The following is a 21,893-nucleotide window of genomic DNA, read 5'->3' on the forward strand; positions in this document are numbered from 1 at the left end:
CCAATGGCGTCTGCCTCATAATACCCCTCCCCAGCATGCACAGCAAGGTCAAACCCTCCTGATTGGCTTCTGGGAAAGAGCACCCAAACCTCGACTTCACTTCTGCCACCTGCAGCAACGGGGTTGGAAGAACACCCCAGCACAACAGAATGAGCCCGCAGTACAGATCTGTGTTCCTACTTTGTAGGAACACAGAATCAAAGCCTTACCTACTGACAGAACAGCAATCTGACTTGTTAACATAGGCCTAATGATCAGCGGGTACTGGCGGACATCAAATCTGCCATACCAGCAGATCAGGTCCCTGTCGGTGCGCATGCACGCCCCAGATCCGGATGTGCAGGATCACGTACTAGGTACATGATCCTGCGCAGGAGAGCAGCCGTATATTTACAGTATACAGTTGGCAAATGGTTAAAATCCTTGCTACCTACATAGATCACCCAGGGGTCATTTTTTTTGTCTCAGGGATGGCTTTGCTGGTTCTTTCTGATTTGTGTCTCCGGTTACAAGTTGCATGCTGTTGCTAAGTCGATTTAATCAGCGAACGCACAGCACTGCGCCCGCTGTTTACTTTTAAATGGGTGGAACTAAATCACTACTGCAGTGCAAAAAGCTAGACAGTGGACAGGACACACTGACACAACACTTTCTTCAATACTCCCAGTTAAGTAGAGCAATATTATAGTGCAAAAAGCATAACATTTCAGCATATTCACCTGATAAACCGGTTCAGTTTTTTTCATAAATTGCTGCCACTTCACTGAAAACACGCTCACTTGGTACAGATGAAGGAGGAGCAGAGAGGTATCCTCTAGCATGAGAGGCAAGTCTTTTGTAGCGTGACTCATTTTCTTTCCACCACTGAAGAGGATCACCACTTCTTCTGTCAATTACTGGTTCCTTCAAATAGAGATGAAGTTCATCATCCAGGCTGATCATTGATGCACATTCAGAAGAATCCTCCGCATGAGGCCCCAATAACACGCTGAACTTGGCATATCTCAAGATATGCACCCCAGTCGAAGTATTTTGATACGAAACCGGTCGGGCATCTGATCATATCCACCCTAACTGCGCACAGTCTGCTCCACCTTCTCTGAAGTTTGTGTGCTCTGATGCTGTGATTGTTTTGCAGTGTTGTCCATTTTTTTGGTGTGATATTGTTTTTTCTGAGACCCATTTTGAGATTTGGGATCATGTCGTTTTGTGAAGTTTTAAATAATTTTTTTACGCGATGAGGAGGTGTCTCTTCTCTCCTTTTATTTTTACATTGATACACTGGATCCCCTGAGAATTCCCACCGTTTCCAGGAACATTACCACCATCATCACAAGTTCCTGGTTCCTGGCTTGATCAGCGTGTAAAGGTCCTGCTGGAAAGTGCATCAGGAGTGTCCGGAGGGTTACCCTGGTAAGGCAATCGGCCTACACAAGCCTTGAGGACCCCCCGCCGTATGGTGAGATGTGGGTCTACATCATCCGGTAAGGGCAAAATCTATTTCTACTACTGATCATTTCTGGGGATGAGATACCACTGACCAAAAGATTGATGTTCCTTTTGGACTGTACAACCATAAGAATAGAAGCCACCTATATGCAAGAAATGGGACTATCTGTTTTATGACATTCATTGTCCATTCCACACACCACTTGCACTTTATGAATATCACAGTCATTTGTTTTTATTCATGTGTGTATTTTTCTTCCCTTTTGTGTGATTTTTTCATTCCAGCTGGTCTGGGATATTTTTTTGGGTTGTTACACCTAGATTTTCACAAGCTTTATTGGTCTAGGGATACACCCTACTGGCCCTTAGTACCGAGGAGGATATTTTTGTCATTCCTTGTGTACTCACTGTTCACTAACACTGACTTTGTTGAGTTTACATGGGATATTGCCCAACAGGGCATATTTGTTCTTATTGGCGCTGCACTTTTTCTTTATATCATGATTCTTGTATCGACAAAAGACATGCCAGCACAACATTTTTATGAGGCTGTCCCTCATGAACTGCTTGAATGCCACGTGTGTTGGGTCCTTCATTCTCTTGAAGAAGCATCTTCAGCACTCTCACACATGGGATGACAGATGACACAGATGAGTCGTAATGACTCACCTGTAGTGTCACTTCCACTATGGGGAGTAGGGTCTCAATGACATTGGGTACAATATCCCAATGATCAGCAGTAGGAAAACTATATCCTCCATGTTCGCCTGAATAGATGCTCAGAGCTCGCTTCTGTTCCAGGAATTCTTAGCAGCATGTGAAGTGTAGAATTCCAATGTGCTGGAACAGCTTGAATTAAGCTGTTTTGGGGTAGACCAAGGTCTGCCTGAATGCACCTCAGTGGCTGCTTGGCAAGGACTAAATGGTGGAAATGGTCTGCGCACCTCTTCAGCATGCAAATTATATCTATCAAAGCTCTCTGGCTTGACAGACCATAATTTACCACAAGTTGCAGGGTGTGTGCCGTGCAACTGAGGTCTGACACTTCAGCAAGCCTCATTCCTTTTGCCATGTTTGCGCCGCTATCACAAAGCACAAGCATAACTCTGTCTTTGTTTATTCCCCAGTCTTGAAAGATGCCTAGAAACACTTCTCTAATGTACTCCCCAGTGTGGGATCCTTGCATCACCTTTGTATTCATCACTAATTGCCTTTTTTGTCCATCCGCTGTCAATGAAGTGGCATGTAAGACTCATTAGTGACTCTGTTGGTCCTGACCAGCAGTCAGCCGTGAATGAGAGTGGTTTGCTAGCATTCTCTGGTTGCAGAGCAGCCTTTACTTTCTCAACTACCTTTTGGTGAATTTTTCCCAGCATTTCGGTTTGATAATACTTTTCACTCTTCAGTGTGTACCTTGGCTCAGCTATGGACATCAACTGCTGAAATGCAGTCAGATACCATTGTAAATGGCTGATTATCTGTAACCATCATCTCTATGATTGCTTTCTCCAGCTGTTTGGATATTTCATCCAAATTTAGCCACTTATTTTTTTCCTAAAACATATCTTTTATTGTTGTTTGGTGAGATTGTGGTATGCACACTGCTGCTTTTTCTGGAGATTGTTGAGACGAGAAATAGTCCCAGACCACACTTTTACTTTTTCTCTCTGCATCCATCTGCATTGAAATTTGAAAGAGTAAGGTTAAAAATGGCAGGTACCCTTCTGTGGGTGAGTGGCTGGCTGCTAGTTGGCCGGCTGGCATGTCTTTCCGGGTGTCGAGGAGAGGCGTAATGACGTTGTGTGCGCGTCCTACACACCCCTGCGCACTGGGTCTGCAGGCTTCTGGGCCCCAAAAAGATGTCCGTGGCGCACGGAGACCAATATAGGTAATATCGGTCTAGTTTGTGATTAATACCGATGTTTAGAAAAATGCTGACATCAGCCCGCAATAATCTGCCTTAACGATAATCGGTCGATCCCTAGTATGCAGTGGCAGAACTGCTAGCTGGCAGAGAGGTGCATTATCTGGGGTGTTGGGGTTTAGTGTCAGAGGTAAAAGCAGGCATGGAGGTTGAGTCAGGGGTGCAGTAATAGGCGATTCAGTTCGCATGTGTTGCGCTATATAAGTTTCTCACTCACTCAATGTCAGGGAGAAGAGTGTCTGGGGTACTGTGTTCTTTATCAGCTCAATGCAAAATCTGTTTTGCATGCTTGAAGCACAGAAACCTCAGCTACCCATGGAGATTTACTAAAACTGGAGAGTGCAAAATCTGGTGCAGCACTGCATGGAAACCAATCAGATCCCAGGTTTTATTGTCAAAGCTTAACCACTTGCCGTCGCCGCACCGTCGAAATACGTCCACAAGGTGGCTCTCCTAGGCGAGATCACGTTATATGACGTCCTGCCTATTAGCCGCCACTAGTGAGGCCACCCCCCCCCCACAGTAAGAACACACCCAGGCATACTTAACCCCTTCCCCGCCCCCTAGTGTTAACCCCTTCACTGCCAGTGGCATTTTTATAGTAATCTAATGCATTTTTATAGCACTGATCGCTATAAAAATGCCACTGGTCCCAAAAATGTGTCAAAAATGTCCGAAGTGTCCGCCATAATGTCGCAATACCGAAAAAAAAATCGCTGATCGCCGCCATTACTAGTAAAAAAAAATATTAATAAAAATGCCATAAAAATACCCCCTATTTTGTAAACGCTATAACTTTTGCGCAAACCAATCAATAAACGCTTATTGCGATTTTTTTTTTACGAAAAATATGTAGAAGAATACGTATCGGCCTAAACTGAGGAAAAAAATTTTTTTTTTATATATTTTTGGGGGATATTTATTACAGCAAAAAGTAAAAAATATTCATTTTTTTCAAAATTGTCGTTCTATTTTTGTTTATAGCGCAAAAAATAAACGCAGAGGTGATCAAATACCACCAAAAGAAAGCTCTATTTGTGGGAAAAAAAGGACGCCAATTTTGTTTGGGAGCCACGTCGCACGACCGCGCAATTGTCTGTTAAAGCGACGCAGTCCCGAATCGCAAAAAGTACTCTGGTCTTTGGGCAGCAATATGGTCCGGGGGGTAAGTGGTTAATCACTTCCCTCGTGTGGACATCATATGACATCATGCACTTTGAGTGGAGATATTTGAATTATGACTGCAGCTACAGGCATTATGTAGATATGTTTTTTTTCAGTCGGCGATTCCCTACAGTATAAAAGCCATCTTAGCGGTTGTCAATTGCTTTTACAGGTGGGCTGGAGGGGACCCCCCTCCCCCCTGCCACCCTCTGGTGCTTTTTCAGTCTCTCCTGTACGATTGTGGAGCCAGAGAATAAATCCACTGGCGGCGGTGGTTTACCATAGAGCTTGTGTTCTGTCAAAATAGCCAACTCATCAAAATCTCCAAATACATCACTTCCAGTGTGGCTGGGTCACGATCAGCTGGCGTGACGTGAACACTGTGCATGCGCAGATCGTCGGTGCTCTAGGAAAATTATAGATCACCGCCATTTTGGTACACCTAAAACATTTATGATTCCTCATCCTATTGGTAAATTCGGGACAAGCTGTTCTTCCTCTATAGTTCTATGAAAGGGTCTTTGCCGAGAGGACACCATGTTATAATAAAATGCCAGTGAGCAGCTGCTGTTTACCTGACTTTACCAATAGGACGGGGAATCCAAAATGTTTTAGGTGTACCAACATGGTGGTGTTTCTGATTGCCCATCCTATTGGTAATGTTGGGTAAACAGCGGGCGCTCACTGGAATTTTATTATAACATGTCGGCCTGTCTTGCGCCGTTCTATCTTAGCTTGCAATTTTTCTGGTGGCCGCTAGATGGCGCTTCCATTGCGGCCGGGGTAGATTATGTAAATGAGGGGATACGCCGATTCACGAACGTACGCCAGGCTTACGCAGTCGAATTACGTAGTTTCCGTAAGGGATAGGCCGCGTAAAGTTAGAGCTAGGCTCTAGTGGAATAGTAATGTTAAGTATGGCCGCCGTTCCCGCCGCGAAATACGGATTTACGTAGTTTACGTCCACGTCGAAATTAATAGGCCCGTACGGCGTACTTGGCCGCAATGCGCACTGGGAAATGTAGTCGCCCGGCGCATGCGCAGTGACAAAAAACGTCAAACGTGAGGTCAAGCCTCATTTCAATACAACACGCCCCCCTCCAAGTCATTTGAATTAGACGCCACTCGTTTGAGGCTACGCCGCCGTAGATTAACAGGTAAGTAGATTGAAAATCACTACTAGCCTAACTAATTTACGGCGGTGTAGCCTAAACAGGCTAGGCTAGGCCGCCCTAAAGTTAGTCCAATGTACCTGAATCTACCTAACAGTGTGTAGAGGATATATATGCATCCCAGGTGTTGTGTATATATATTTATACACTGTATTGAGTTTAGCTAGATCCGCTCTTCCTAATATACTGACAGGCAGGCAGGTGATTGTGCTAGCTGCAGTATTTTCACGTGGTGTACTGTCTGTGTCCTCTGCACAGTGTGCACCTAAAGCTACGTGGTGTGTGTACTGTCTGTGTCCCCTGCACAGTGTGCACCTAAAGCTACGTCAAAAGATTTGCTTTTGTTCTCATATTAATTCCTACAAGCATAGATCTGCTCATATTAATTCCACAGGCAGGGTATCATTCTGCAAGTACTTTCACGTGGTGTACTGTCTGTGTCCTCTGCACAGTGTGCACCTAAAACTACGTGGTGTGTGTACTGTCTGTGTCCTCTGCACAGTGTGCACCTAAAGCTACGTAAATCTGGTGTTCTCATATTAATTCCTACAGGCAGGGATCTGCTCATATTAACACCACAGGCAGGGGATCATTCTGCAAGTATTTTCACGTGGTGTTATTACAATTCTTGATATAATAGTTCACAGCAGGGCATTCCAGCGCCCACCAAGACTAACTGTCAGGGCTTACAGTGTTGTGGCAACACCAACACCTAGGGCCCAAATTTCTGCAGAGTATATACGGCAGGCCCCTACATTCATACATCCAACTTACAAATGACTCCTACTTGCAAACGGAAGGAGACAACAGGAAGTGAGAGGAAATCTCCCCCTAGGAAGGGAAATTCTTTTCTGTAAGAGGTGTCTCCTGTCCACTGATGCTTTATCACCAATCCTTGTTTCACTAAAAAAAAATGTATTTCAAAAAAACATTGGGACAGAAAGTGAGGCGCAATCTTCTGAACAGATGCGCACAGACAGCAAAACAAATGTTACAGGGGTGATAACCCTTATCTATGTTTTCCGAAAAGCTTAAAAATATATTTTTTGACTGAAGATACACTTTAAAAAACTATCAGTTCAAAATTACAAACAGATTCTACAAACAAATCTACAACAACTAAAAAAATAAGTTTTTATTTTGTTCTGTTAATTTTTTTTGTAAATAAGTACGTTTTCTTCTTCAATTACAGGCACTGATATGGCGGCACTGATGGGGCGGCACTGATGGGCACTGATAGGCGGCACTGATGGGCACTGATAGGCGGCACTGGGCACTCAGAGGCGGCACTGATGGGCACTCAGAGGCGGCACTGATGGGCACTGATAAACAATCAGCGCAAACCCCCCTGTCAGGAGAGCCGGCGATCGGCTCTCCTCTTTTTGCGTCTGTAAGACGCGAGTGAGGAAGAGCCGATCAACAGCTCTTCCTGTTTATATCGTGATCAGCCGTGATCAGCCTCCGCCGGAGGCTCGTTACCGAGATCGGAGATGTAAGGTGTCAGAATGACACCAGGCATTACCGATCGCCACAATGTGCTCCCCCAAGGGCGGGCGCCGGCATGTTATCATGCTGGACGTCAATAGACGTCCAGCCAGGATAACACAACCACTTCCTAGACGTCAATTTACTATTGACCAGGCGGGAAGTGGTTAAAGGAATTTTTAAAACATTTTTTTTCACTTTAAAATCACTGCCCCCGAAAAAACGACAGTTTTTAAAACTTTTTTTTCCATTGATACATGTTCCCTGGGGCAAGACCCAGGTTCTCAAACCCATTTTACGACGATAACTTGCATATTAGCCTTTAAAATTAGCAGTTTTGAATTCGAACTTTCAAGTCCTATAGACTTCAATGGGGTTCTAAAAGTTTGCACGAACATCGGTCCATTCGAAGGTTCTGGTGCGAACCGAACAGGGGGGTGTTCAGGTCATCCCTACAGGTGACCTAATTCTCCATCAAACTTTTTCATCTCTCATCCAGGCTTCCTTTCATTCTCACCACTGTATCATGCACTCCCTACTTATCCTTTTCACAGTTGCATCCTCCCTCCTTAAATTCTCTCTCCTTCACCCATCTTCCCCACCCCACAGCTTATATATATATATATATATATATATATATATATATATATATATATCTCCCTCAATCCTGTCCTCACCTTATTACTGCAGGTATCGGCTCCTGTTAATTCTGAACCCATATACCAATAAAGCCTACAGGACACTGGGACATGTCCCCCCCACATAAGTCACACTCCCATATCACCTCTCACCCTTCTGCTCTTTCTAACTTCTGGAGATATTTCACCAAATCGTGGACTGCCATCAATTACCTTTGGCCAACATACACAGCACCCTCCATCCTCTGATAGCAGCCACAATCCACACAATCTCATTTCTATTCCTCTTCAGCCTAGAACCAGCCTTCCCTTCTCCTGTGCCCTTTGGAACAAACTTGCCACCGTTCATGACCTATTTATCACAAACTCCCTAAACCTACTTGCAATTACTGAGACCTGGATTCAAGAATCTGACCTTCCTTCTCCTGCTGCTCTCTCCTATGGTGGCCTCCTGTGGACTCACTCTCCTAAGCTTAGTGGACGGAAAGGAGGTGGTGATTGAATCCTCCTATCCCTTAAAAACACTTTTCAGGTTCTTCATCCACCCCCTCTCTGTCCCTCTCCTCATTTGAAGCTCAATGTTTTCGTCTATTTTCTCCAGTTTCATCGAGAATTGCTGTGATCTATCGCCCCCCTGGACCGGTATCAAGCTTTCTTGATGACTTCTCTGCCTGGTTATTCTACTTTCTCTCTTCTGTTAATCGTAACACTCCCGCTACTTCTAAACTGCTAATCCTAACCTCCTCTTTTGACCTAAAACAATGGTCACACGCTTCTACTCACTCTGTTGGCAACTGCCTTGACCTCATATTCTCCTACCTATGCACTCCGCACAACCTCTCCAATATTTCTTTTTCTCTCTCTGATCACCACCTTATTAGTTTCACTCTCTCCTTGTCTGCCTCCTCCTTGCCTTCCTACTACAAAACTATTTTCCGTAGAGACCTTCGCCATCTTAACCCTTCTCTTCTTTTTTTTTTTCTGCTACAGATTGTCTAAGACAAAATCTCATCCTTGTCCTGCCCCAACTTGGCCACTTCTCTTTACAACAGTTCACTGTCATCCACCCTGGATACCTTCGCCCCCATCACTACACACGGAATTGGGCCCCGACCGCTACAACCCTGGCAGACAGACTATACCAGAAGCCTCAATAAACATAGCAACGCTCTTGAGCGTCTGTGGTGTAAGACTAAGTCACAGCAAGATTTCAGCCAATATAAATCTGCACTCCAAAAATACCATTCCTGCCTCCACACCGCCAAACAGATCTTCTTTATCACTCTCATTAACACCCTCTCACGCAGTCACCATCAACACTTTTCTACCGTTACCACTCTACTACGTTCTCCATTACCTCCACTCACTAACTTACTGCCCAGGAGATTGCTAATCACTTAAAAAATAAGATCTCCCTCGCCTAATGCCGCGTACACACGATCATTTTTCAGCATGTAGAAAAAACAAAGTTTTTCCAACTTCATCATTAAAATGACGTTGCCCACACCCCATAGTTTTTAAAAATGATCTAGCAAAGCGTGGTGACGTACAACACGTACGACAGCACTATAAAGGCGAAGTTCCCTTCGCCTTTCGGCTGCTTTAGCTGATTCCGTGTTAGTAAAAGACGATTCGCACTTTTTTGTCTGTTACAGTGTGATGAATGTGCTTACTCCATTATGAACGGTAGTTTTACCAGAACGAGCGCTCCCGTCTCATAACTTGCTTCTGAGCATGCACGGGTTTTTAACGTCGTTTAAGCCCACACACGATAATTTTTTTACAACCCGAAAAACGACATCGTTTAAAACAACGTTGAAAAATGCAGCATGTTCGAATTTTTTTTTGTCGTTTTTCAGAACCTGAAAAATGATGTGAAGCCTACACACGATAATTTTAAATAACATTTTTTAAAAACTACGTTTTTTTAATGCCTAAAAATGATCGTGTGTACGCAGCACAATCAATACTTCCCTCTTTTAACCCAGCTACTATAGAGGAAGTCACTAAACTTTTTTCTAATGCCCACCTAACCTCCTGCCCCCTGGACCCTGTTCCTTCTCAAATACTATGATCACCATCTGACTATGCTACACTCTAACTCATATCTTCAACCTCTATACTGGCATCTCCCCCCAACCACCTACAACATGCGCTAGTCACTCCCATACAAATAAAGACCTCACTAGACCCCACCAATCTTAACAACCTAAAGCCTCGTACACACGGCCAAGGAACTCGACGGGCGAAACACATAGTTTTGCTCGTCGAGTTCCTTGTTAGGCTGTCGAGGAACTCGGCGAGCCAATTTTCTCCATTCCCGTTGAGGAAAAAGAGAACATGCTATCTTTTTGGCTCGACGAGTTCCTCGACAGTTTCCTCGTTGAAAAATGTACACACGACCGGTTTCCTCGGCAAAAAAAAAAAAAACAGCACGTTTCTTGCTGTTTTTTGCCGAGAAACTCGGTCGTGTGTACGAGGCCTAAGACTCCTCTCTTTACTTACTTTTGCCTCTAAACTCCTTGAACGTTTAGTCTACAACCGACTGAGCGACCACCTCATTGAGAATAACCTTCTTGTAACTCACAAATGACTTACTAACAGCCAAAACCAACGGTCATTATTCCGTACTTGGACCTTTCCGCTGCCTTTGATACAGTTGACTACCCCCTCCTCCTCCTAAAAAAACTCAAGTTACTTGGTCTCCATGGCTGCACCTTCAGTGTTACTTACAACTCCACTTTCTCCTCTCCAACTTCTCTTACCGTTGGGGTCCCCCAAGGTTCTGTCCTTGGACCTCTGACATTCTCGATCTACACGTCCTCCCTGGGTCAGCTGATGGCTTCCACTACTATTTATATGCTGATGACACCCAAATCTATCTCTCTGTCCCTCAGCTCACCCCATCAATCTCCTCGCATCACTGATTTACTAACAAACATATTAGCCTGGATGTCACACCACTTCCTCAAACTGAATCTTTCTAAAACTGAGCTCTTAATATTTTCTCCCCCACGTACCCCTTCCCCTGACTTCTCTATCAGGATCAATGGCACATCTATCAGTCCGTCCCCACATGCCAGGATGCTAGGGGTAACCTTAGACTCTGAACTGTCCTTTCAGGCCCACATCCAATCGCTGTCCAAATCATGCCGCCTTAGCCTCCGCAACATTTCCAGAATATGCCCCTTTTTAACTAATGACACCACCAAGCTTATAATTCACTCCCTGATCATCTCTTGCCTCGACTACTGCAAATCCCTCCTCATTGGATTACCTTTACATAGACTATCCCCCCTCAGTCCGTCATGAATGCCGCTGCAAGACTCATCCACCTTACCAACCATTCAGTGTCCTCTACCCCTCTCTGCCAATCCCTCCACTGGCTTCCACTCACCCAAAGAATAAAATTTAAAGTACTAACAATATATTACAAAGCCGTCAACAACTCGGCCCCCAGCTACATCACTAACCTAGTCCCAAAATACCAACCAAGCCACTCTTTTTGGTCCTCCCAAGACCTCCTGCTCTCTAGCTCCCTTGTCACCTCCTCCTATGCTCACCTGCAGGATTTCTCCAGAGCTTCTCCCATCCTTTGCAACTCCCTACCAAAATCTGTCCAACTGTCCCCTAATCTATCCATATTTAGACGATCCCTGAAAACTCTTCTCTTTAACCCCCCTGGCAGTATTCCCGAGTCTGGCTCGGGGTAAGATTTCAATACCAAAAGCGGTATCCCCGAGCCAGACTCAGGATTGCCTCGCAGCATCCACAGGCACAACTTACTTACCTTGTCCCTGGATCCTGCGATGCATCCTCGCTGTGTGAGCGAGCGGCGTCCTCCTTGCTCGATTCACAGTGCCCATGTGCCGCCGATCTCCGTTCCCTGCGACGTTACGACGCACGGGGGCAGAGAACGACGCCAAATTCAAAAAAGTTAATAAACACATTACATACAGTATACTGTAATCTTACAGATTACAGTACTGTATGTAAACATACACACCCCTTTGTCCCTAGTGGTCTGCCCAGTGTCCTGCATGTACTTTTATATAATAAAAACTGTTCTTTCTGCCTGCAAACTGTAGATTGTCCATAGCAACCAAAAGTGTCCCTTTATGTAAAAAGTGATTTTAGATCAGCTAGAAAACAGCGATAATAAATTATAATCACTGGCAGAATTGAGCGAATGCAATTTGTGGGGAAATTCGTCATAGGAAAAGTAATGATAGTGACAATTCTGCAGCAAATTTCAGTGTTTTTGATTTGATTACATTATTGAATAATTTTTATTTTAATTACATTATTATTTGTTATAATTTTTTATTGTTATTTATTATATTATAATTTATGATTTTGTTTTTCAAACTTTATCATACCCGAGATGTCTACTAGACTCTTGTTTGGACAGATTTAAGTGAGTTATTCCTAAGAATTACAGGCCTACAATGTAAAACGCCAAATTTTCATGCAAAATAATTGTACCGCTTTTAGCACCTAAAACCAGAAAGAATCATACCGCCAGGGAGGTTAAAGAAGCCTATCCTGCTTCTAACTAACACAGTTTTACTTCCTCCATGAGCTCACCCCCCACAGCTATTATCTTTTGTATCAATTACCCCTCCCTTTTTAGATTGTAAGCTCTAATGAGCAGATCCCTCTGATTCCTCTTGTACCAAATTGTAATGTAACTGTAATGTCTGCCTTTATTTTGTTAAGCGCTGCGCAAACTGTTGGCGCTATATAAATCCTGTATAATAATAATATAACTACACCACACTTGAAACTCTAGTCATTCTACGGTCCCTTTCACACTGGGGCGGGAGGTGTGACGGCGGTAAAGCGCCACTATTTTTAGCGGCGATTTACCGCCAATTTCACAGCGCTATTTGGCCACTAGCCGGGTGGTTTTACCCCCTGCTAGCGGCGAGAATGGGTTAGAAACCACGCAAAGCGCCTCTGCAGAGGCGCATTGCTGGTGGTATAGCCGCGGTGTCCCATTGATTTCAATTGGCAGGAACAGTATACACACTAGACATGTGCACACTGAAATATTTTTTTTTCGTAATTTCGTTTTCGTCCGAAAAATTAATTTATTTAGTTACTCCCGAAATTCGTTTATATTTATTTTGTTTTTCGTTAAAAAAATGCATTCGTCCGAAAATCCAAATTAAGGTCGAATCTGTCATTGAAGGCTTATGGTGTCTGTCGAATGTTCTAAGAAAAAAAAAGAAGATTCAACAGAATCTTTAAAAAAAAATTTTTTTGACTCTTCATGTCTCTCTATGTCGAATCTTTTCTCTCTGTCGACTCTTCTTCATGTCTCCTATAATGTCGAATCTTTTCTCTTTATGTAGAATAATATTGGACTAATAGAGTTAAGGTTAGGCACATTCGACCGCAACAAAAACGAAAATAAAGCATTTGTTTATGTCGGATCTTTCGGTTTCTGTGCTTTCGTTATCGTTTGTTAAAACGATAACGAAAATACCTGAAAATACCTGAAATTCGGACGAAAATGTATTCGGACGAAAACGAATACACACCGCTCCTTCACCGTTCCAAAGATGCTGCTAGCAGGACTTTTTTTACCGTCCTGCTAGTGCACCGCTCTTGGGGCTTTCACACTGGAGACACAGCAGCAGCTGTTTAGGGTCGGTTTGCAGCCACTATTTTTAGCGCAATAGCGCCTGCAAACCGCTCCATTGTGAAAGGGGTCTAAATGTTTGTGTTTCCTACTGCAACCTTAATATTCCAGCTGTTTTTGTGGAACAGGTTAGAAAATTAAAGTCATCCTTATAGTAATGTTTTAGGTAGCATCCTCACTTCTTGATTGGACCTTTATTTGCACTGTTACTGAAACATAGGCAGTTTTTTTGGGAGCTGTTCTGCAGTCTTCTCTTCATTTCAGGTTTTTACTTGTCATGCATACAAATAATAATTTTCTCATTGAAATGCTACGTTTATGTCAGTGAATCCACAAGATGCTGAATGATAAGGTATAATTTAATGTTACTCAGTGTAGATTACAAATATACTTTAGCCACTTTTTAAATGATCCTTTGTAATAACGTATTTACAACATACTTGCCATTAGGGTGTTTAGCTAAAACAGAAAATGTGTGAACTTTAGAACTGTGCCGTGCATGGTACCTGGGCAGCAATCCTACTCCGCATTGACAAAGTAAATAAGCAGTTTAGCAAATGAAAAATGCTTTAAGTTTTAAGCAACAAAACACAGATCAACTCAGTTCATCCCAAACAACAAGAGCCCTTGTTTTAGTGCTTTCAAAGCATTCAGACATGAACATTTTGGTTCTGAATTGGCTAGTGTGGCTAGTGTAGGACTGACATATTCTGTCACAGATATTTTCAGCTCCATATAGGTATGTAAAGCATTTTAAATGTTAGGCTAAGCTTAAGGTTAAGGGTTAGTAGTTAATACAACATTGTATAGTTATAATTTTAAAGTTATTTAAAGCTACACTCCATCCCCCCCCCCCCCCCCTCAACTAACTGCTGAGTTAGTCTGGTCATACACGGTTCCAATCAGCTGAGATTCAAACCATTAGTGGGCAGGCTGAATGTACCAAGTTGATCGATCGATCAACTTGGGAACATTCAGCCTGCCGGTTTCGATTACGATTATCGCAAGCAGCTGCTATAGCCGCTAACGATAATAATCACTGTCTTCTCCCACCCCTGCCGGGAGAAGACAATGGCCCGACAGGAGGAATTCCCGCATGAACACTGTCTATGTTTATGGGGGAATCAAGTAAATTTCTTTCCTGCAATCGCTGCAGGAAATAAGTTTGCTCCATATAAGGCTGGCCTTAGTTAAGAAACTAAGCTGAAATCCTAAATCCATGGATGACTAGTGCAATGGGTTGCAAGTATTTAATCTTCTTCATTGGAGAAGAGAAGAAGCCCTTCTTTAGGTGTCAACATCACTGACTGAGTGACGTCAATACTTCCTATTGGCCGTCCAGTGGTGGAGTTCTCTCAAAATCCAGAAGACTGAAGTGACATGATGACATCACAAAGAGGTGACCAGTCAGACTGCAGCATTGCATGAAAACCAGAGCAAAAATGTAGTTTTGATCAATTCAAACAAAAAGAGTTATGATAAAAGCTCCAGGCATAACCCCCTCCTCTAACCAATTGCTGAGTTAGTTAAAATCTAAAATTCCCCTTTACTTATCCAAATTCTATTGGCTGTCTAGTGGGGAAGTCCTCTCAAGACCTGAAAGACTACTGTGATATGATGAAAGCAGGCTGAGTATCAAATTATTCATAGCTCTGTCCTACCCTCTAGGGTGGACCAGCTGGGGACGAGTGCCCCCCTAGGGGTACAGGGTGTCCTTCTGAGCCCCCCAGATGCACAGTGCAATTACTTGGTGCCATAGATGACCTCAGCAGCTGCAACATTTTCTCTCCCGTTGCAACTGCTGAGCTCTTCCGCTCAGTAGAGAGCACAATATGTATGCATTGGGCTCGGAAGAAGAACAATGAGCATGTGTGTGGCATGGAGGAAAGACGGTGCTTCCTCCTGTACTGCTAGGGAATGTGCACCCTAAAAAATAGTGTTTGGACAGGCATCATTCTGTTCACAAAAGGCCTACAGGTATGGGAGGAGCATAAATGGATATTTTTAAAACTAGTTTAAAATGTATGGGATAATATTCACATATTCAGTATTTATTTTAAATGTGAAATATCCCTAAATTAAGCATATAGGGGGTAATCCACAAACACCCGGCGCAACGTAACTTTTGTCATTTAAGTTACACCGCCGCAAGTTGCACAAGGTAGTGCCCGATCCACAAAGCACTTACCTTGAAATTTGCAGCGGTGTAACTTAAAATCGTCCGGCGCAAGGCGTTCCTAATTTAATGGGGCGAGTCCCGTTTAAATTAGGCGCGCTCCCGCGCCGGACGTACTGCGCATGCTCCCGACATCATTTTCCCGACGTGCTTTGCGCGGTTTTACGTTGCACCGGGTTTTGAAAATCGCGACGGGCGTAAAAAAAAAAAATAAGAGTTGCGGCGGGGGAAAAAAAAAATAAAACAAAAAAAAAGACACCGTCGCGGGAAAGAAGGGTCTACTTTTACATGGTGTACTAACTTTACACCTTGTAAAAGCAGCCCTAATTTTGCGATAGCAAACTAATACTTACGGAGAAAAAACGAAGCTGAAAAGCTTTGTGGATCTCCGTAAGTGCTAATTTGCATACCCGACGCGGCATTTCGACTCGAAATGCCCCCAGCGGCGGCCGAGGTACTGCATCCTAAGATCCGACAGTGTAAGTCCCTTACACATGTCGGATCTTCTGTCTATCTATGTGAAACTGATTCTGTGGATCAGTTCCATAGATAGAAACAGGGATACGACGGCGTATCAGTAGATACGCCGGCGTATCCCTTTTGTGGATTACCCCCATAGTGGTTACAGCATGCAAGCTTGCAAAACAACTTGAAACATTATCTCTTTGTTAATGAGTCTCACCAGAGGGACCTCTGGTTGTTATGTTTGTGTATAACACTGATTTATTTTTTGATCAACTTTCCATGCCTTATAAATGCCATTTACGTTATATCTGACTGATAACCTAAGAGAAACCTGTTTCTTCAGAATTTCCGACAGCAAAAATGTGAGAACTGGTTTTAAAATTTTCCGATAACAGGTTTTGTTGGAAAATCCGATCGTGTGTACGTATGACGTCTTGTACGTCACCAGGTTCTTGACGTTCGGAATTTCAGATAACATTTGTGTGAGACAAGACAAGACAAGTTTGAGCCAACATCCGTCGGAAAAAAATCCACGGTTTTGTTGTCGGAATGTCCGATTGTCTGTAAGCAGCATAACAGTTACCCTGTAAAAAAAGGTTAGCTAGATTCAGTAAGTGTTAGGTTTAAGTGTATTCTCAAATAGAGATACACTTAAACCTATCTAAGATACTACGGCTTGCGCCGTCATATCTTAGGGTGCAATATTTAGGCTGGCCTCTAGGTGGCGCTTCCATTGCGGTCGGCGTAGAATATGTAAATCACTAGATACGCCTATTCACGAACGTACGCCCGGCCGACGCAGTACAGATACGCAGTTTCCGTTAGAGATATGCCGCCTAAAGATAGTCATTCCCCTAGGTGGCGTAGCCAATGTTAAAGTATGGCCGCCGTTCCCGCTTCGAAATTCGAAAAATGTACGTTGTTTGCGTAAGTCGTCCGTGAATAGGGATTTACGTAACTTACGTCCACGTCGAAATCAATAGGACCGTGCGGCGTACTTTGCCGCAATGCACACTGGGATATGTAGGCAGACGGCGCATGCGCCGTTCGTAAATTACATCAATCAGGTAAGGTCACCCCCCATTACCATAAAACACGCCCCCTCAACTAAATTTGAATTAGCCACCCTTATGCCCGCCCGATTTACGCTACGCCGCCGTAACTTAGCAGGCAAGTACTTTGTGAATCATGTACTTGCCTGGCTAACTTACGGTGGCGTAGTGTAAAAGTTAGTTCCCCCTTTGTGAATCTAGCTAGGTGTCTCTACTGATGCTTTGTCATCAATTTTGGTTTGCACAACAACCCAACATTTTCAAAATCCAATTGTCACAGGGACAGAAAGTGATGTGAAATCTTCTGAACAGGGGCACAGACAGCAAAACAAATGTTACAGTGTCACAATGTTAACCCTTCCCTATGCTATCCAAAAAAATATAAAATCTTTTTTTTGGCTGGAGCTACACTTAAAAAATGTACCTGTTCCAACTTACAAACAAATCAAACTTAAGAACAAACCTACAGACCCATAGCTAGATTCAGGTAGCCCCGCGCAACTTTAAGGTGGCGTAGCGTCTCGTATTTACGCTACGCCGTCTTAAGTCAGAGAGGCAAGTACTGTATTCTCAAAGTACTTGCCTCCTAACTTACGGCGGCGTAGCGTAAATGCGGCGGGCGCAAGCGCGCCTAATTCAAAATAGGCTGAGGGGAAGCGCCACCTAGCGGCCAGCCTAAATATTGCACCCTAAGATATGACAGCGCAAGTCGTCGTATCTTAGATAGGTTTAAGTGTATCTCTGTTTGAGAATACACTTAAACTTAGGTCGGCGTAGATTCCGAGTTAGGTCGGCGTATCTACTGATAAGCCGACCTAACTCTTACTGAATCTAGCTACCTATCTTGTTTGTAACTCAGGGAACGTCTGTACTCAGTTGACAGCTTGATACAGATTCCTCATGTATTTTAAATGCCACACATAGCAGCTGGTAAAAACAAAAAAGAATAAGTATGAACTTCATATTTGAGAGTTTGAATTGTTCATTGTTCCTAAGGTTATCTTCCATAATAGTTTACACTGTTCTCTTCTGCCTGATGGACATATGAGTGTTAGCTTTGGTGTGTTCTTTGATTGTGAACCTCAGACTACAGATTTTATACTTTTCTCAGAACTAGAAAGTTAAATAAAATTACTTCATACTTGTATTAAAATATGATTGTATTCACAAAACTATGAACAAGTGAATGTCTCTTACACATTTGCTTTTAATTCGAGGCACTGTTTTGGTTGGAGAAAAGATACGTGTACTTACTGTAGATGCATCTAAAAAAATTGACAGGTGAATATCATCAACAAGTTCATTTATTTCAGTAATTCAATTCTAAAAGTGAAACTTGTATATAATACAGATTTATTACACACAGAGTGATATATTTAAAGCATTTTCTTTTTAAAATTTTGATGATTATGGCTGAAAACCCAAAATTCAGTATCTCAGAAAATTTGAATATTACATAAGACCAATAAAAGAAGGATTTCTAATACAGAAATGTTGGCTTACTGAAAAGTATGTCCATGTACAGTAATGTATGCACTCAATACTTGGTTGGGGCTCCTTTTTGCACGAATTACTGCATCAATGCGGAATGGCATGGAGGCGATCAGCCTGTGGCACTGCTGAGGTGTTATGGAAGGCCGTGTTGTTTTGACAGTGGCCTTCAGCTCATCTGCCTTGTTGGGTCTGGTGTCTCTCATCTTCTGCTTGACAATACCCTCAGATTCTCTATGGTGTTTAGTAGGGTTGTCCAGATACCGATACTAGTATCGGTATCGGGACCGATACCGAGTATTTGCGGGAGTACTCGTACTCGCGCAAATGCTCCCGATACCTAAATAGAATACTTTTTTTGTATTTATCAACATGTTCTATGAAAATTCTTTGAGTTTTTTACTACTGCGTGACAAGCAAATAAAACATTTTTATTCATTTTTACTCATTTTTATTCTTTTATAATGTCTTGAGTTAGAGTTCTTCATAATCCTTAGTCTGTATTGTGGTTTGAAAACTGTCACATGACATTTAAAAAAAGTATCGGTATTCGGTATCGGCGACTACATGAAAAAAAGTATCGGTACTTGTACTCGGTCCTAAAAAAGTGGTATCGGGACAACCCTAGTGTTTAGGTCAGGCAAGTTTTCTGGCCAATCAAGCACAGCGATACCATAATCATTAAACCAGGTATTCATACTTTTGTCAGTGTGGGCAGGGGGAAAAATTAAAATCAGCATCTCTATAAAGCTGGCCAGCATGACTTTGGACTTGATAAAACACAGTGGACCAACACCAGCAGATGACACGGCTCCCCAAATCATCACTGACTGTGGAAACTTTACACTGGACCCGGTAAAACTTGGAATCTGTGACTCTCCGCTCTTCCTACAGATTCTGGGACCTTGATTTCAAATGAAATGCAAAATTTACTTTCATCCAAAAAGAGGGCTTCGGACCACTGAGCAACAGTCCTGTCCTTTTTCTCCTTAGCCCAGGTAAGACACTTCTGACATTGCCTCAGGAGTGGCTTGACACAAGGAATGCGACAGTTGTAGCCCATGTCCTGGATTTGTCTGTGTGGTGGCTCGTGAAGCAATGACACCAGCCATAGTCCACTGCTTATGAATCTCCGCCAAACAATTGAATGGTTTTGCTTCACAATCCTCTCAAGGCTGTGGTTATCCCTGTTGCTTGTGCACCTTTTTCTACCACACATTTTCCTTTAATTCAACATTCCATTATTATGCTCGGATACAGCACTCTCTGAACAGCCAGCTTCTTTATCGCTGAATTTTTGTGACTTACCCTCCTTGTGGACAGTGTCAATGACTGTCACCTGGAGAACTGTCAAGTCAGCAGTCCCATGATTGTGTAACCCAGTGGTTCTTAACCTTAGTCCCCAAGTACTCCTAACAGGCCATGTTTTGGGAATTTCTCTTAGATAAAATAACTGTCCAAAATACCAAGCCATTAAATCTGATATAAAGCACATGTGCAAGATAAAGGGAAACCTGCAAACATGGCCTGTTGGAGGTACTTGAGGACTGAGGTTGAGAACCACTGGTGTAACACTGAACCAGACTGAGAGACCATTTAAAGGTTCAAGAAACCTTAGCAGGTTTTTTGAGTTAATTAGCGGATTAGAGTGTGACACCACGAGTCTACCATATTGAACTTTTTCACAATATTCAAATTTTCGGAGATACTGTCAGAGAACTCACCTTGCTGGACATGGCGTTGGTCACCTTGGTGCGTGCCTGCGCCGATGCGTGCTGATTTGTACACTCCGGTGCGCGCTGTTGTGCATGACCCTGTGCGCGCTGGTTCGCATCCCGCACTGCAGTGGTGCGCATCTTGGATTGCATGCATACGCACCGGTGCACCCGTGCGCAGTGGTGCGTGCACGTGCGTGACACTTGGCGCTTAACGGCCCATTTAAACCCCTGGAACACTTCGGTCCGGTGCTTTCTGATCTTCAGCTTCCTGTTACCCTATACCCGCTACTTGCCTGAACCGTAACCTTCTGACCACCCGGCCTGTTTACCTGGATTCTCCTTGCCTTCCGCCTGCATCTGACTTTGGCTTGTTTTTGACCTTGCACCTGCCTTCTCCACTGTACCTCGCTGCCCAAATGTTGCCAACCTTGCTTGTGACCCGACCACTCTACCCTGTTCCTGCCCAGCTCCACTCTCCAGTGGTCCTACCAGCTTGCCCGCTGTCCTAGCGGATTACCAGCCTCTTCTGCATCCTGTTCCTGAGCCGCTCATCTGCAACAAGCCTCTAGGCTCTCATACCCATCCACACTCCCGAGCCTCCTGTCTCCACTTCCAGGGGCTGCGAGTTGGATCCGTACGGAAGACCTTCCTCTGCATATTTGAGCTCGCTCACCAGGTACGTGCAAGTCTGACAGATACTGAATTTTGGGTCTTCACTAGATGGAAGTCATAATCATCAAAATTAAAAGAAAGAAATGCTTCAAATACTGAATATCACTCTGTGTGTAATGAATCTACAGTATATAATATGAGTTTCATTTTTTTAATTGAATTACTTAAATAACCTTAGTTTTTGATCATATTCTAATTGTTTGAGATGCACCTGTACAGTATACTTGTTGGACTAGGACATGTAATATTTATATGTTAATATATACAGAGCTCCAAACTGTGCCTGATTTAGAGGGACTGCCCCTGATTTGGAACAATGTCCCTCTGTCCCTCTATCCTCCTCCATTTGTCCCTCTTGTTGGTATGATCTATATAGTTGTATATAAAATGCACTTTTTATCTTTCAAAAAGTGTTTCCAAGTGCTAAACCTTTCATCCAATTTCTAAATTGCTGCATTTGTAAATTTCAAAAGCCAGTATAAGGGAATAGTATTGGTAAAAATAAAGCACTTGTGGATTTAACTAATCATTTTTTGTATAATTCTCCTTTTAAGGGGGCATGGCAGGGGGTGTCCTATGCTCATATACTTTTGCTTATAGGTGTTCCTCATTCTCATCTCAAAAAAGTTATATATACACTGCTCAAAAAAATTAAAGGAACACTTTTTTGAATCAGAACTCCTGGGATATTGATCTGGTCAGTTAAGTAGCAGAGGGGGAGGGGTGTATACAGAGGGGGTTGTTAATCAGTTTCAGCTGCTTTGCTCTTAATTGAAATTAACAACAGGTGCACTAGATGGGCAACAATGAGACAACCTCCAAAACAGGAATGTTTTTTTC

The 21,893-nt window shown here is 43.2% G+C and overlaps 1 pseudogene; it reads right to left on the bottom strand.

The window, feature by feature from the left end:
* Window positions 1-1,947: 1,947 nt before the first annotated feature.
* LOC120924441 lies at window positions 1,948-20,519 on the bottom strand (annotated as a pseudogene).
* Between the last annotated feature and the right edge of the window lie 1,374 nt (window positions 20,520-21,893).

The sequence above is a fragment of the Rana temporaria genome, chromosome 1 (assembly GCF_905171775.1).
Source record: "Rana temporaria chromosome 1, aRanTem1.1, whole genome shotgun sequence".
Taxonomy (NCBI): domain Eukaryota; kingdom Metazoa; phylum Chordata; class Amphibia; order Anura; family Ranidae; genus Rana; species Rana temporaria.